The following is a 14,204-nucleotide window of genomic DNA, read 5'->3' on the forward strand; positions in this document are numbered from 1 at the left end:
ATCTAAATAGTAAATAATTATTATTGTCTCAAAATGAGTTTTCATTTGCCAAAGGCAAATCCACTGCTGTTACTGTTCAGCTCTGTCAGAGAAAACAAGAAGTTAAAAGGGTTATAAAGATACCATTAACAGCATGGGACTGCCTCGTCAGGACTCAAAAGTGCTTAGTAATTGAGGCTTTTATTCATAGTGTATTAAGATCCATATAAATAGCACAGTTAATATGATGCTTTAGGCTTTATTCTGCTGCAACCTGGCAATAATCACCTACCACAGCTGAATTTAGCAAATTTATCTGCTGGAGAGTACAGCTAATTTTATCGTTTTTTGTTTTTTTTTAAAGTAAAGACTTTAAAGTAACAATAGCATATGGCTTAAAGGCATGTTTTAGATTTAACCAAGGCAAAAAATGGAAAAGTTTAAAATACTGAAGCTGTCTAAGTAGCAAGTATTTCCTCTGGAATTATCATGGAATGAGGAGGGGGAGGACAAATATATTTTCCTTATTGATACACTTTACTGTTTTTAGGGACAATGTAGTTAATAATTGACATGTTATTATATTTTAAAAAATATAAACACATAGCACTTTCTTTTTATCACGGCCCTCAACCAAAACAGGATCTAGAGCTGCCCCAAAAAGAGAAGATCCCTTATAGGGAGCAGAGGTAAGTCTCCATTTGGACTTCATGTCGGCTGTCCAATGACGAAGCCACAAGAGCCGCCGGGACGTCACGGTGGATGCTAGTGCTCGGGAGGCAAACTTCGTCGCGTCTAGGGAAGCATCGGCTGAATATTCAGCTGCTGCCACCAGTTTAGTCACATCCTGATGAAGCCTAGCCTCCTCCAGGGGCAACCTATCTTGTAACTGGTGAAGCCAGATCAGCGACGCCCTGTTAAAAAACGAGGCCAAGGTCGCCACCCGAATGGCCCAGGCTGCCGCCTGGTGCGTTTTTCAAGAGGACATCTCAGCTCGTTTATCTTCCATCTTAAGACCTTCCCCTACATCACCTGCCAGAATAGACGATGAGGTGAGACTAGCGGCAGGTTCGTCCACCGATGGTAATTGTAGCAAGGCATCCAGCTCGGGAGCTGAGCAATACATCTTTTTGTCATGCCCGTTAGGACCTGAAAGAGACCCAGGTTGGTCCCATGGTCGCTGAATCACCTGTAGAAGAGATCTGGGCAAGGGACAAAATCATGGTCAGGCTTAGGTAACATGAATAAAGTATCATTAATGTTGGTCTGTTCTTGGGACCGAGAAGCTGGATCCAGCTCTTTCCCCATGTTCGTGGCCACCTTAGCTTATGAAGAAGTGATTTAAATAAGGAAGGTCTAAATAATCCCGGAAAGGCCGGTTGATCCAGCAGCATCTCCTCATCCTCAGAGAACTCAAATTCTTCTTGACAATCATCCTCCTGAACCTGTTCGTCTAGGTGGTTAGGTATAGAAGACGGTAGCACGGGTTCCCCGTGCATATAGGTTAAATCATGTCCCTGAGGAACAATAATAAAGTCGCCCTGCGGCCAAGCCACAATCTCAGGCCCTTGAGGATCTGAACTGGGAGGAGCAGACTGTGGGCCCACAGTAGCCTCAGAAGGCAAAGCAGGGGAAGGCTCTGGTTGAGGTATGCGTTTTGCCTTATTGAACTGGCATTCTAAAGCATTGTGTCTGCGAACTGCATCCTTATCAATTCCAATAGCCCTTTTAGTGGACTTGGCTTTGGATGAGGCTGACCGCTCTACTGAGTTGGTCTTAGCCTTCCTTTTTCCTGAAGGTTTGGGAGATAGTGGTCTAGGCGTCTTGCTCAATGTCAGAAGACATAGCCGAATCCGCCATCTTTCTGAAAGAACGCCCAAGCCTCAATTAATAAATGACAAAAAGTTCAAACCGCCCAACCAATTTAATACAAGAATAAAGGGTAAATAAAAAATTTAAAAGCATTTTTTCTACCACCTCTTCCACCGAAAAATGCTTTTAAAAGTTAAAAGTTAAAAAAAAAGCCTCTGATGATCGTGCGGCTCAGCTGGGATCATCAAAGGCTTTTAAAAACATTTTTCTACAACCTCTTCAGAGACTGTAGAAAAAATGCTTTTAAAAGCCTCTGACGATCCAAGCTGAGTTGCCTGATTGGCAGAGGCTTTTAAAAGAAAAAAAAAAATGGGTTTAAAAGTAAAAAAAAAAATTGGCCATGCCCATCCAGTCACATTACCCCCCCAAGCCACGCCCACAGAATCGGTAGTAACAAATTTTAGATTTCACCACTTCTTTGGGTGCCATGTGAGGCCTAACATTGTCATGCTACAGCAAAAGTTCCTTTTTGTTCCAAATGATTAATTGTTGTTTCAAAGTTATGAATGTTGCAGTGTAGGTATTTTACTTGGTAGTGATACAAAGGCTACATATGGCTACAAAGGAAGCCATATGAATAAGATCACCTGCATTCCCAAAATCTATAAACGTGAGTTTGTCTACTAAAGCCTTGGTTTTATTTGGGAGAGGGAGGAGGAAGGCTGGTGAATCTTGGTGATTATATTCCTTAGACTTATGATTTGTTTCTGAGACATAATGATAAACCCATGTTTTGCTGGTTTTCACATTGCTGTGAAAAAATACCTCACCTTAATTCTCATAGCATGACAACACTTTCTGGAAAATTTCAGTTCTTGAAATTTTAATCTCTGCTGTAAACATGCAAGGAACTCATGTTTTACAAATCTTCCAGCACTGAAGGACATTGATACTGTAACCCACATGTTCCTTTGAAATTCCAAGCATAACAGCAATTTCTTTCTGAATAATCCATCAGCTGTCCATCTATGTATGTTTTAGAGAACATAATGAGACCCATTTTGGACACAGTTTTCATTACAATGAAGAGTACTAGGTTGATTTCTATAATATCTGATTTGGAGATTGTTAAACCATCTATAGGTAGCCATTGACTAATAACCAGTTGCTTAAATTGTGATGGTCTTGGGAAGGGTGCTTTTGCGGCTCGTAAATACTTCTGGCCATATTAAAATGTTGTGCCTACCTCCCCCCCCACCCGCTGCGACATTTGGGCACTTGAACACTTTAGGAAATTTGGTAACCAGCTTACATTTACAACTGGTTGCAATGCCCCACAATCATGTGATGCAATTTGTGATTATTTTTGCCAGTTTCCAACAAAAAGCAACCTTCTTGGAGAATGGATTCAGACTTACAACTCCATGATTCACTTAGTTAACAATATAAATATGGTCATAAAATTAAATTTGGTCATGTTGGTGCCTTGCTTTACAATCATCACAACTTACAACTGAAATTCCAGTCCAAATTGCAGTAGTAAATTGAAAGTTATCTGTGTACATTCTCTGAGTGCCTCAGAAGAATTCAGTAGGACTGTATTGCATCCAGTTAAGCAGCATAACATTACATATATGCAAAAACCTAACATATATGCAAAAAATAATTACTTTTATTATTACCATCAGTCATGCAAAATATATTCCATAACCCAAACAAGGAATGACCTAAATTGTCTGTTATTTTTCTCACTCAAAACCAACAAGTGATTTTCTATTTAGGAGCAATGTTAATTTTCCTCCCCCCATATTTTCTGTGCATATTGAGTGTCATTGGAAAGCAGGGCAGATTGTGTGATCAAATCCTCTACATTTGATCGTCAGATTGTCTGGCCAGAATGATAGATTAGATAGATTTTTGTTCTGACTCACTAAGGTGTTTTTAAGTGAAAATCTAAAAACAAAAAAACCCCCACCAAAATGTATCTTACTAAATATTGACAACCATGAGTTAAAAATACTGTGCTTTTCTGTGAAAAGAACATTGACAATATTAATTTTATTAATTTAATATGAAATTCTAGTTCCCTTTTTATATAATTATAGAAATATACATTATTATCTGGTAGCGGTTAAAATAAGAATAATTAAAAACCAATTAGTAGTATGAACATTTTAGAAAAAGTAATATTAAAAGATGAAGCACTATATTTAAATATATTCTTAAAGCTATAGTTGATTCGTATAATCAACTATAAATCTGCAGGGAGGTAAATGCATTTTATCAGGGATGAAAATCTTCACTGACTGTTAAAATGAGAATAAAAATTATTACAATCTCATAATTTGGCTTGCAGCATGCATTAATCAGAAATCATAATAAATCCACATGCTCCTTAGACAGCACATTTGTCAAACAGTTTTGTAAGATAATGACATTGACAAATGGGTTCCAACTTAGAAGGGTCAATCATAAACTCATCAAATGCTTCATTTAATTTCTTAATTTGGACAAACACAATTTGTTTATGAGAAAGATATCAGGTGTTCATGAATGAATAATGGCTAGGAAACCAAACTCCATTAATCAGCTCATGATTACAGATGACTCCAAAACTGTTTATTCTAATTTCATTCATTTGGATTAAAGAAAATATAAGCAAATGAAACTAGAAAAATGGCATACACTTTCCTATTTAATAAAGTGGCAATAAATATTGTTTCAATAACTATAATACAATTGAGTTAAAAGCTTTTTTGTTAAACTGAGAAATTAATACAGATTATTGATCATGAAAATGCATAAACATAAACCAAAAGCTGTGAAAACCATAATAGTGTAAACGTGTATATTTGAAATATAAATTCCAAATATTATTGGAAATGGTTTCAGTAAAACCATTGTAAAATATTTTGACCCAGAACTACTAGCTGGAGATCATTATGAAATTGTGGTTTCCCAGTAACCAATTTTCTGGTTTAAAAAAACACTCATAGGACATATGGACCCATTAAGAAAGATTTGAGCATTGAATGTTAAGGTTTACATTTTAATTCATATTTATTTCTCAATAAAAATGCTTTAGAATATTTAAAGCCCATATCATATAAGCAAGTGGGGAGCCTGTTGATCTCCAGATGTGAAAGTCCTAGTATTCTTCATTATTGGCTATGTTTATTGAGGTTGCTCAGAGTCTGAGTCCAACATCTGCAGGCCAACATTACAGGAGTCCATAAATTATGTCCAGGCCCATTAACCAAATATTTCCAGCTGTCATCAAGAACACAATAATACTCCCTCTAAACAAATGCAGTGTTTTACCTTTCTCATCCAACTAGTATAAACATGCCTTTCTCATGTACATGGCATGGGCCCAGGGTACTTACAGGATCACCTCCTACCGGCCTCCCACTGCCCAGTGCGTTCACATAGGGCTGCCCTCCTCCGGGTGCCATCGGCCAGACAATGTCGGCTGGTGGCGCCCAGGATGAGGGTGTTCTCTGTGGCCGCACCGACCCTCTGGAATGAATTACCCACTGAGCTCTGGACGGCCCCCAGCCTCCGCTCTTTCCGCGATGGCCTGAAGACATGTCTTTTTCAGCAAATCTCCTGATCTGCTGGGAGTTTTTAGTTTTAACTGTTGGGGATTTTAATTGGATTATTTTAGCATTAATTTGTTTTGTTGTTTTATTGTTGTGAGCCGCCCTGAGTCCTTCGGGACAAGGGCGGCATATAAATATGAATAAAGTAAATAAATAAAATAAAATAAATGTCTGGTTTTGGTGATGGTTTTGCTATCAATATCTTTAATTTTGAGCCTCCTTTGGCTTTCATTTTTTCTCTTGCCAGGACAATTGCATATTCTTCACCAAATTAATACAGTCCTTTTGGAACTCTCTGAGAGTCATATAGAAATATTAGCCTTAGTTCATATCCTACAATGATACATATTGTAATTCTTTTTAATTTGTATATAAATGTGTGGTTGAGAATGTGTAATGCCCAGTATTTTTAAGAGCCTAAACTTGATTTGCTATTAACTTTACCAGGTATTTATAACCTTTTGCTAAAATAATGAAGTCTTAAATATGGTGTGCTGGAGAGTCTGGTAATACCAAGAGAGAAATCAATGAGTTCACTGTATTGTTTCAAAACGTTGTATGTTGTTAACCATAGTAACAGAGATGAAGTTCTTTGCTTCATAATGAATCAAAATATGGAATGAACAAATTAATGTTTCTGTGGGGTTACATTATCATTTGCATGATGAACAACAAAATCTTCCATCTATTGGTATAATTTCTGATATTTTTAGTGCTTGCTGTATAGTATCACATCTGTTCAGGAATAACAGGCTGGTAATTGTAGCATAAGAGGCTTGCTGATTTAGATTATTATGTACAAAATTGCCTATTTGATAGAGCTGACATCTAAGCATACTGACTAGGAAATGAAGATACCAATCAGCAAATCCTCAATTTGAATTTCACTATTCTAATAATTTACTAGATAGTCTTTCTGAGAGTCTATCTATAACAAAGGGTTAATGATAACATCCTTATAGAATATTATATAAAGTTGTTATAAGGATTACGGACAGTAAAAGCCAGTTACCAAAAGACTAAAAAGGAAAGTAATTTATCTTGGTTGACAAGAAAGCTCAAAGGGGGAAGTTGTTGCAGCAAATGAATGTCTTCCTAAAAGTGCACCATAAACCCAAGAGATAGGTCTTTGCAATATACCCACATAATATACCAGCATCTGCACAAAACACTTACTCTCCCACACTGATTTTTTTATAGCCAGGACATCCAACTTGACCTTTATTTAGGTTTCTATCACAGCTACTGTTCTTCAATTGGCAAACTTTTCCTTTCTTCTTAATAATCACCCCTATCCTTGCCTGTATGTTATTCAGCCAACAGGCAATAAAATAAAATAAAATAATAAATGATGAAGCCACATACAACACATACAAATACCAGACACAGAATAGCCCAAAGTACATACTCTGCCAGAGAGAATTTTCCTAAGGATGGGCTCCAGCATGAGTCCAAAAGTTCAGAAGACTAAACCTCTGGTACTGGTGACCGACCTAGATTGGATCCTGGGACACGAATTTTCACTTTCAAGTTCATTTAATGATGAGCTGGTTAGCTGTTTGAAGGGCACATAATATTTTGCATTTTCTTAGAATCAATCAATCAATCAATCAATCAATCAATCAATCAATCAGCTGTTGCCTTCAACTCTATAGGCCATGAAAGCAATCAAGAGACACCAGCAAGCCCCTTACTGCTACAAAACCCTAATTTACTTGAAAAGCATGGGCTAACTGATTTGGCTTGCTCCTTTAAAAGTCTCACTTAATTGAATTTGGTTCATTGTGACTTCATAGAGACATCCATGTAATCTTCTTGGTAGCAGTACATAATTTATTTGTACTTCTTTCTTTCAACTTCCAGACTAGTCTGCATTCCAGTACTGGCCAGGGGTCTCCCATTCAAGTATTAATCAGACCCAAAATTTTCTTCCAAGAGCAAACATGGATGGTCAGCTGCAGTTTCTAATACTAATACTAATACTAATACTAATACTAATACTAATACTAATACTAATACTAATACTAATACTAATACTAATACTAATACTAATACTAATAAGTATTTGTAATTTCATTGGGAAAAATATGGGTTTTGGCATGAAAAAGAGCCAAAAAGGTGCAATGGAATATCTGCAAGAAATATTACTTGCCTACAAGCAAGAATTGGTAGGAACAGAAAATGAAGAAGCTCAAGTGTTCTGGGACTATAGACTTCAAACTGACTAGCATCCGCCACACCAAATCCTGGACTTAACAATTGGATTGTGGGCACTGTAATATTTGAAGACAATAGAAGGGGAAAAAATGGAGATAAACACTGCAAATAGAAGTAAAACAACTGTGGCAAAAAAAAAAAAAAAGCAAAGATAGTAACAACAGTGATTGCCTTGAGAGCAATTTAAAACCATGTGGGGCTCACCTAAACATCTTGACAAAATCCCTATCAGTCAATTACAAAAGGCAACTTTCCTTGGAACAGCTTACATCCTGTGACAATACCTTTAATATCATTAAACAATGTCTCCCTATCTCAGGTCCTTGGGAAGGACTTGATAGATGGACAAAAATGCCAAATCCAGTCTAAACATCTGGCTATGTGACCAACCATAGTAATTTGGTTGGTTGTCTGCCTGGCAGGGGTGGAGTTATATGGATCATGAGTGGGGAGGAAACTTGTGTTGGGAGGAGGTGATGGCAGAACAGGTGATTGCTAGTCTAAGAGTGCCAACTGTTTCACAAATTATGTTTTTGCCCTCATAGGAGCAAAATAGATTCCTTTTTCCACAGCAAAGATTGGGGTGGAGTAAAAAAAAAGACACTGTATCTGTGTATATGTGTCTGTATGTATAGGAGGCTTGGATGAAGATGATGCATATGTGAGAAAACTGAGAATGTGTGTTTTGTATACTTTATTTGCTTATCCTCATGAACAAAATGGATATTGTATACATGAAAGGGTGTCTTGCCAATTAACCAAAATGTTGCCTAATTCATTTCTTTTCTATCCTTTCTCTTTCTGAAGAAAAAGGAAGATTTGTTTGATCATCCGGGTGGGCTCTTTATCCTAAGAAAGTTTATTTTCTTCATTTTCCAAGTACAAAATTGGTTCCCTTAAAAAAACAACCCTCTTTTCTTTTCCTCTACCAGCACTGTTCTTCTAAAATCGGTACCTATTGCTTCTCATTTGTCATTCTAAGAATCCGTTCTTACCAAATATATCAGTAATTTCTACCACTTCTTCAAATTGCAAAAAAAGAAAGAAAAAAAAAGAAAAAGAAATGTTGGAATGTTTACTCTGTTAGTTGACTGATTACACTGAAGAAGCAAAATGAAGGTTCTTCTGCAGTCCTCTCTGTGACTGCATGTAACCTAACTTGCAACCATTTTTTTTTACTCTTCTTTCCAAATGGTAGGAAACATAGATTTTTGCATATAAGTTATTTATTTCTTTGGGAATGAAGGATGCAGCATCTTGCCTTTTACATATAGTTTTGAAAACAGATGTTACTGGTTTTTTTCTAGAGGTTATCAAGGAAGTAGAAAATGTTTAATAACTTTTAGGAAACTATACAGGCAATAACAATCTTTTTTTTTTACACTGTTATAATTACATTTTATTACAGTGTAAATTAGCCCACCTACAAGTTCTTTCTATGACGATTGGTCTGGTTCATGAGAAATGGTGGTAGTAAGGAGAGGAGGCAACAATCCAGCATATTTTATAGCCCACATGCAGGAACTTACCATGTCCAGGCTTACGGTCATTGCAAAGGGTGGGATATCTCTACATTTGACCTTCAGTGGGATGTGCAAGGAGTATGCTTGGAAGGGCAGCAAGGAAATGGCACAAGTATATGTAAGAGAATTCTTGGAGTCTGTTCTAAGAAAGGACAATGTGGTTGTATGTATGGCAGATAAGATACAAATGGACATTTCATCCTTATTGCTAAACAAGTTCTCAGTTGCTAGGGAATCTTGGACAAAACAGAACAGAAAATTCAAGAGATTTCATCTTACATTAACAAGCTTGATGAGTTTATTAACAAAATAAGTTACCTATGCCTCATCTTATATATATTCCAACAATGTAGAAATTTTTCAAGTGATCTAATGTAAATTGAAAAGATGAGAAAATGAGGCATAGGTAACTCATTGCCAGAGCCACCCCAATTTTAGTCCTCCAGCATCCCAAGATTTGGTAACAAAATGGCACTAATAATTCCTTTTTTTCTTATCTGCCTCCCCATCCTACTCAATGAAAAAGAAAAGGAGAAGCTATTCTGCAAACTGTTTCCATTTTTATTCTTTAACTCTCACTAAATATTTCAAAACAACATTACTATCTCTGAAGTATGTATGTAAATTCTAGATGACATCCTTGATGTGGATGTTTTATGTCATAAATAGCTCTAGCCTGATACATAAAGTTCAAATCCCATACTTTGCTGATACTTAAAGGTAGCCTGCTGTTTTTAATATAAAAAATTTGCTTGTGTGTATGTGTATGTAATTTTGCATCGGTGTGGGATGTGTGTGCGTAACAGAGAGAGGGAAGGAGTCAGGGAGAGAGAGAAAGAATAGTTTGCATCTGCAGACAGGGATCTACTAATTTTTTAAGCAGATACCTTATTTTAAAACGTATTTTAAACAATATGATTTCTGGGAGAATTACACACACACACACACACACACACACACACACAAATATGTGAGTCATGCATGTATATTTATTGGGACAGAATATTCTAGAGTAGAAAGTTGCCAAATTTAGTTGAAAATGTAGGAAATACATTTTAGTTTGATTGGAAAAGTTCTGAATTTGTCATTGTCTTCTAAGTGTACTCTAATAGACCATATTGTTTAGCATCATCTACATTCTGCTGTTATGATTTGATAAAGAAAACACAGTTTGAACATGTTTATAGCTCTTAGATTGCTTTAATCATGGCTGGTCATTATAACTTGATTCCACAAACCCAAGCTACTGCTGCTTTGTGTCACCTTAACCTCTTGCCAATTTGTCAAGGAACGAGACAAAAGCATGTAGAAAGGAATAACTTCTCAGATTAAACCATTTTTGACTGCTTTTCTCTCAACTCCCCTTCCCTCTTCATATATCTTGAAAATAAATTTGTTTTGAAGCTGAGTTCTTCCCTTATATAGAGATTTCACTTGCTTGAATAACAGAGGAATTTTTTCCGCTGTTACTTTTGTGGAAAGAAAAATTAAGGAATCCATGTGCTATAGCCATAACTACCAAGGAAATATTGAAATAATTATATCAGCAAACAAATTACGTGAGCTGTACACCGGCTCAGAAGAAGAAATGCTGATTGTTTTTCACCTGTTAGATATTTTGGTTAAGGTACAAGTTGGAAAACAAAAGCCTTTGAGCTCTAATCCTGCTTTAGGCATGAAAGCTGGCTGGGAAACTTTGGGCCAGTCACTGACTGTCAGCCCAACCTGCCTCACAAGGTTGTTGTTGAGGGAAAAATAGGAGGTGGAAAAAATATTAGGTATGTTTGCTGCTTTGAGTTATTCCTAAAAAGAATAAATAAATAAATAAATAAATAAATAAATAAATAAATAAATAAATAAATAAATAAATAAGCGGAGAATTAGCCTACGGGACATTATCTGTTTTCTTCCCAAGAGAAGGCAAGCAGTCTTGGGAGATTCCTGTATTATAGGCAGAATGCAATAAAGCAGAGGTCCTCAACCCCTGGTCCATGCTCAGTGCTGGGCTGTGGCCCATTGGAAACCAGGCTGTGCAAGCAGCAGGCAAGCATGTGAGCTCGCGAAGCTGCATTTGTGCAAGTGGTGCAACCATCTCCTCTCCCTCCCCACGCCACTACTGTCGGTCCGCAGAGCCAGAAAGGTTGGGGACTGCTGCAATAAAGTAGTTAGCTTGAACTCTAAACATGTGGATCTGATTTCTTGCACTTGACAGCTACAACTCAAATAGGCAAAACATTTATTTTTGGGAAGCCATTATGTCTTAAAAGGGAGACAGGGGAGATAAAAATGTTTTTTACTTCACATGATCCCCACTACTATATATAAACATGCAACAAACTCCAAAGTCACACTAATGATGTTCTCTAGTTGGGAAATGAAATGTCTGCAAGAAAACAAACAAGTTCAATGAGCACCAAAAATATCACAGTTCAACTCTGATCTATTACTTTCTCTTCTAAAACATCCAAAATATATTGCCAATTTCTTGTTCCAACAATTTTTTAGTATCACTAAAAAAACTCACTGGAAATTAGAGGGAAGATTTTAAAATCTCAATACATATACAAACTTTTAAATATAAACCAATGACTTGATAGAACATTATTAATATTATTGATATACATTTTATATTGCTATATTATTTTCATAATGTAAATTACTGAAAGAGGTGCATATTGCACACGCTCCATTTGTGGTAATTTTACTTCCAAAGAAAACATAAGAGGTAGCCCTATGAATATAAATAGAGCTAATATTAAAAACAATATTGTAGAAATATAAGCAATCTCATACTATTCTTTTTTAAATTAATCATTTCTGATATATAATATTTAAATGGATATTTGCAATATTTTATTTCTTTCCAGCTGGCCTTAAAACTGGCTTTGCACCGTTACTAAGCACTGAGCTAAAAGTCTGCCCTATTTAACTAAACAATTTTCATTAAAGAAACAAAAAAGGAAAGATCTGTAAAGTAATGAATGATCCTATTAGTTCCACCAGACTAAAATCATATATTCTATGTATGTGGTCTCCTCAGCCACATCTGTCATGAAACATCTTAGACCCACAGACTGTATACCACTTATCATATAAGACTGAGCAAATACAGATTTATCACACTCTAATGAAATGTTGAAGAAAATCATAGAAAAAATGTTCTGCATTTGCAATATCTAATATTAATATATTTGTATTTTACTCTCCAATTCCTTTAGAGAGAATTTTTTTTAAAATAATTGTGATGCACAGCTAAGTGAACAAACCGGCTATATAATCAGAACCTAATGAGTTAAACAGCTAAATATTCAGATAAGCTGTCAAACAACTCCATTACATATAAAACATAAATAATTCTTCCATCAGTTTTTATCACATATTGCTAATGTCATATTAAAAACTCTATTTTGAAGCCTGCTTTAAGCCATCAACAATTCTGTCTTTAAAATATAGTATTTTGCATGCTTTTTTAGAAACAGGTTTGAAATGCAGATTCCACATGCAGATCAGACAGTCATTTCAACTCACGACTTTGAAAACACACATCAATCAACTTCTGCAATTGTTCTTATAAATTGAAAAGAATCTTTACAGCGTAGAAAATTTTGGACAACATTTTTATACAATTAGCACAAACTAATTATTTGGAAATGTTCACATAAAATATGTTTGCAAAGTATACATTTTAAAAATTCAGTTAAAATATGGATTACTCAAATATGTTTTGAACTAGCAGCATTTCTACTGGGATGAAGTATTTAATATTGTGAATACTGTCTTGTCAGTATTTGAGACAAGAAGGATATATTTAATGTACAAACAACCATGAAACCTTTTACTGTTCTCCATCATTCAATAATTAATGCTGGAAAAGAAATCACAGACACCCAAGTGGTTTGGCAACTGTAAGTGACAGAAGCTACGCTAAATCCTCTGTTTACACTGGGGATTAGTTGAGTAGACTATGAGCAGCAAACTGAGCTGTCCATGGTCAAGGGAACCAGTTCCTTGTCAGCCTATAGGGCACAAGGACAAAACACGGTCCTGGTATGAAGTGACCCATAAACATATTCCAACGAAGGATTTATACAAAGCCAGTCTGCCTCACAGAAACTCCATATGACCATTAACTGGGCTGCAAGGCCTACCAGGAGGCCTAATTACAGGCCTACAGAGCCCAATAACAAAAGCTGAAGAGCTTTAGCCTAGGGATGATCTGCTTTATACTGACTTGAGAGAGTCCATATAGAGTGACAAAAAGAAAGAGGTTTAGCTTTAAAATTCTCCCAAGAGAGAGAGCATTGTAACTAAGCCTGGAAAGCCCACATGCAACATACTTTAGATAGGCTTAAACATACCACCCTCTCAGAATTAACATTCAGGAACTGCCTGCTTAACATCTGCTCAAAGAGAGAACATTGCTGTGATATTGTTAAACTGTATTAAAATAATGTGATACTTATTTATTCTAGTGAAAAAATAAGTAAATAAAGTCACCCAAATATATCATGATTAGTGATAAAGTGGGGCTTCTTAAGGATATAAAATTACTTCCTTTCCAGATTATTTGGTTAGTTTCTCTAGCTGTATAAAGAAATATATAGTCTGCAAATAAAGTGAAAACTACGAAGAACATTAAAAAATGTTAAGAATGATGTAATCTGTGCAAACAACATGTAACATCATGGGATTTATATAAAATACTTTTTGAAGGCAAAAGTGTAATATACAATGGGTACATAAGTATATTTCAAAAGTCCTTTTGAATCCAATATAAAGAGAAATATTAGACATAATATTGTTTATATACATAATACTTTAAAATATGCTTTAAAATATACTCTTAAAATGTATTTTAAAAATGTATTACTATTAATTAATACATTACTATTAATACATTCTCTGGGATTCAAATATTTTTGCTGATCTCTCCAAAGTGCTAATAATAATTAATACATAAAAATTATATATATATACACACACCAGAGACACAAATTCAATTTTTATCATTAATGAAAATATTGTATTCTAGCATCCTTCTACATGAATACTTTATTACAAATATACTTCA

At 35.5% G+C, this 14,204-nt stretch overlaps 1 protein-coding gene across 4 annotated transcripts in view; it reads right to left on the reverse strand.

Moving 5' to 3' along the window:
• RSRC1 (arginine and serine rich coiled-coil 1) overlaps positions 1 to 14,204 on the reverse strand; it is a 136,171-nt gene that overhangs the window by 41,092 nt on the left and 80,875 nt on the right. The window lies entirely within an intron of this gene.

This window comes from Pituophis catenifer, unplaced genomic scaffold, assembly GCF_029215685.1.
Source record: "Pituophis catenifer annectens isolate HBS135680 unplaced genomic scaffold, rPitCat1.0.hap2 SCAF_6, whole genome shotgun sequence".
NCBI lineage: Eukaryota > Metazoa > Chordata > Lepidosauria > Squamata > Colubridae > Pituophis > Pituophis catenifer.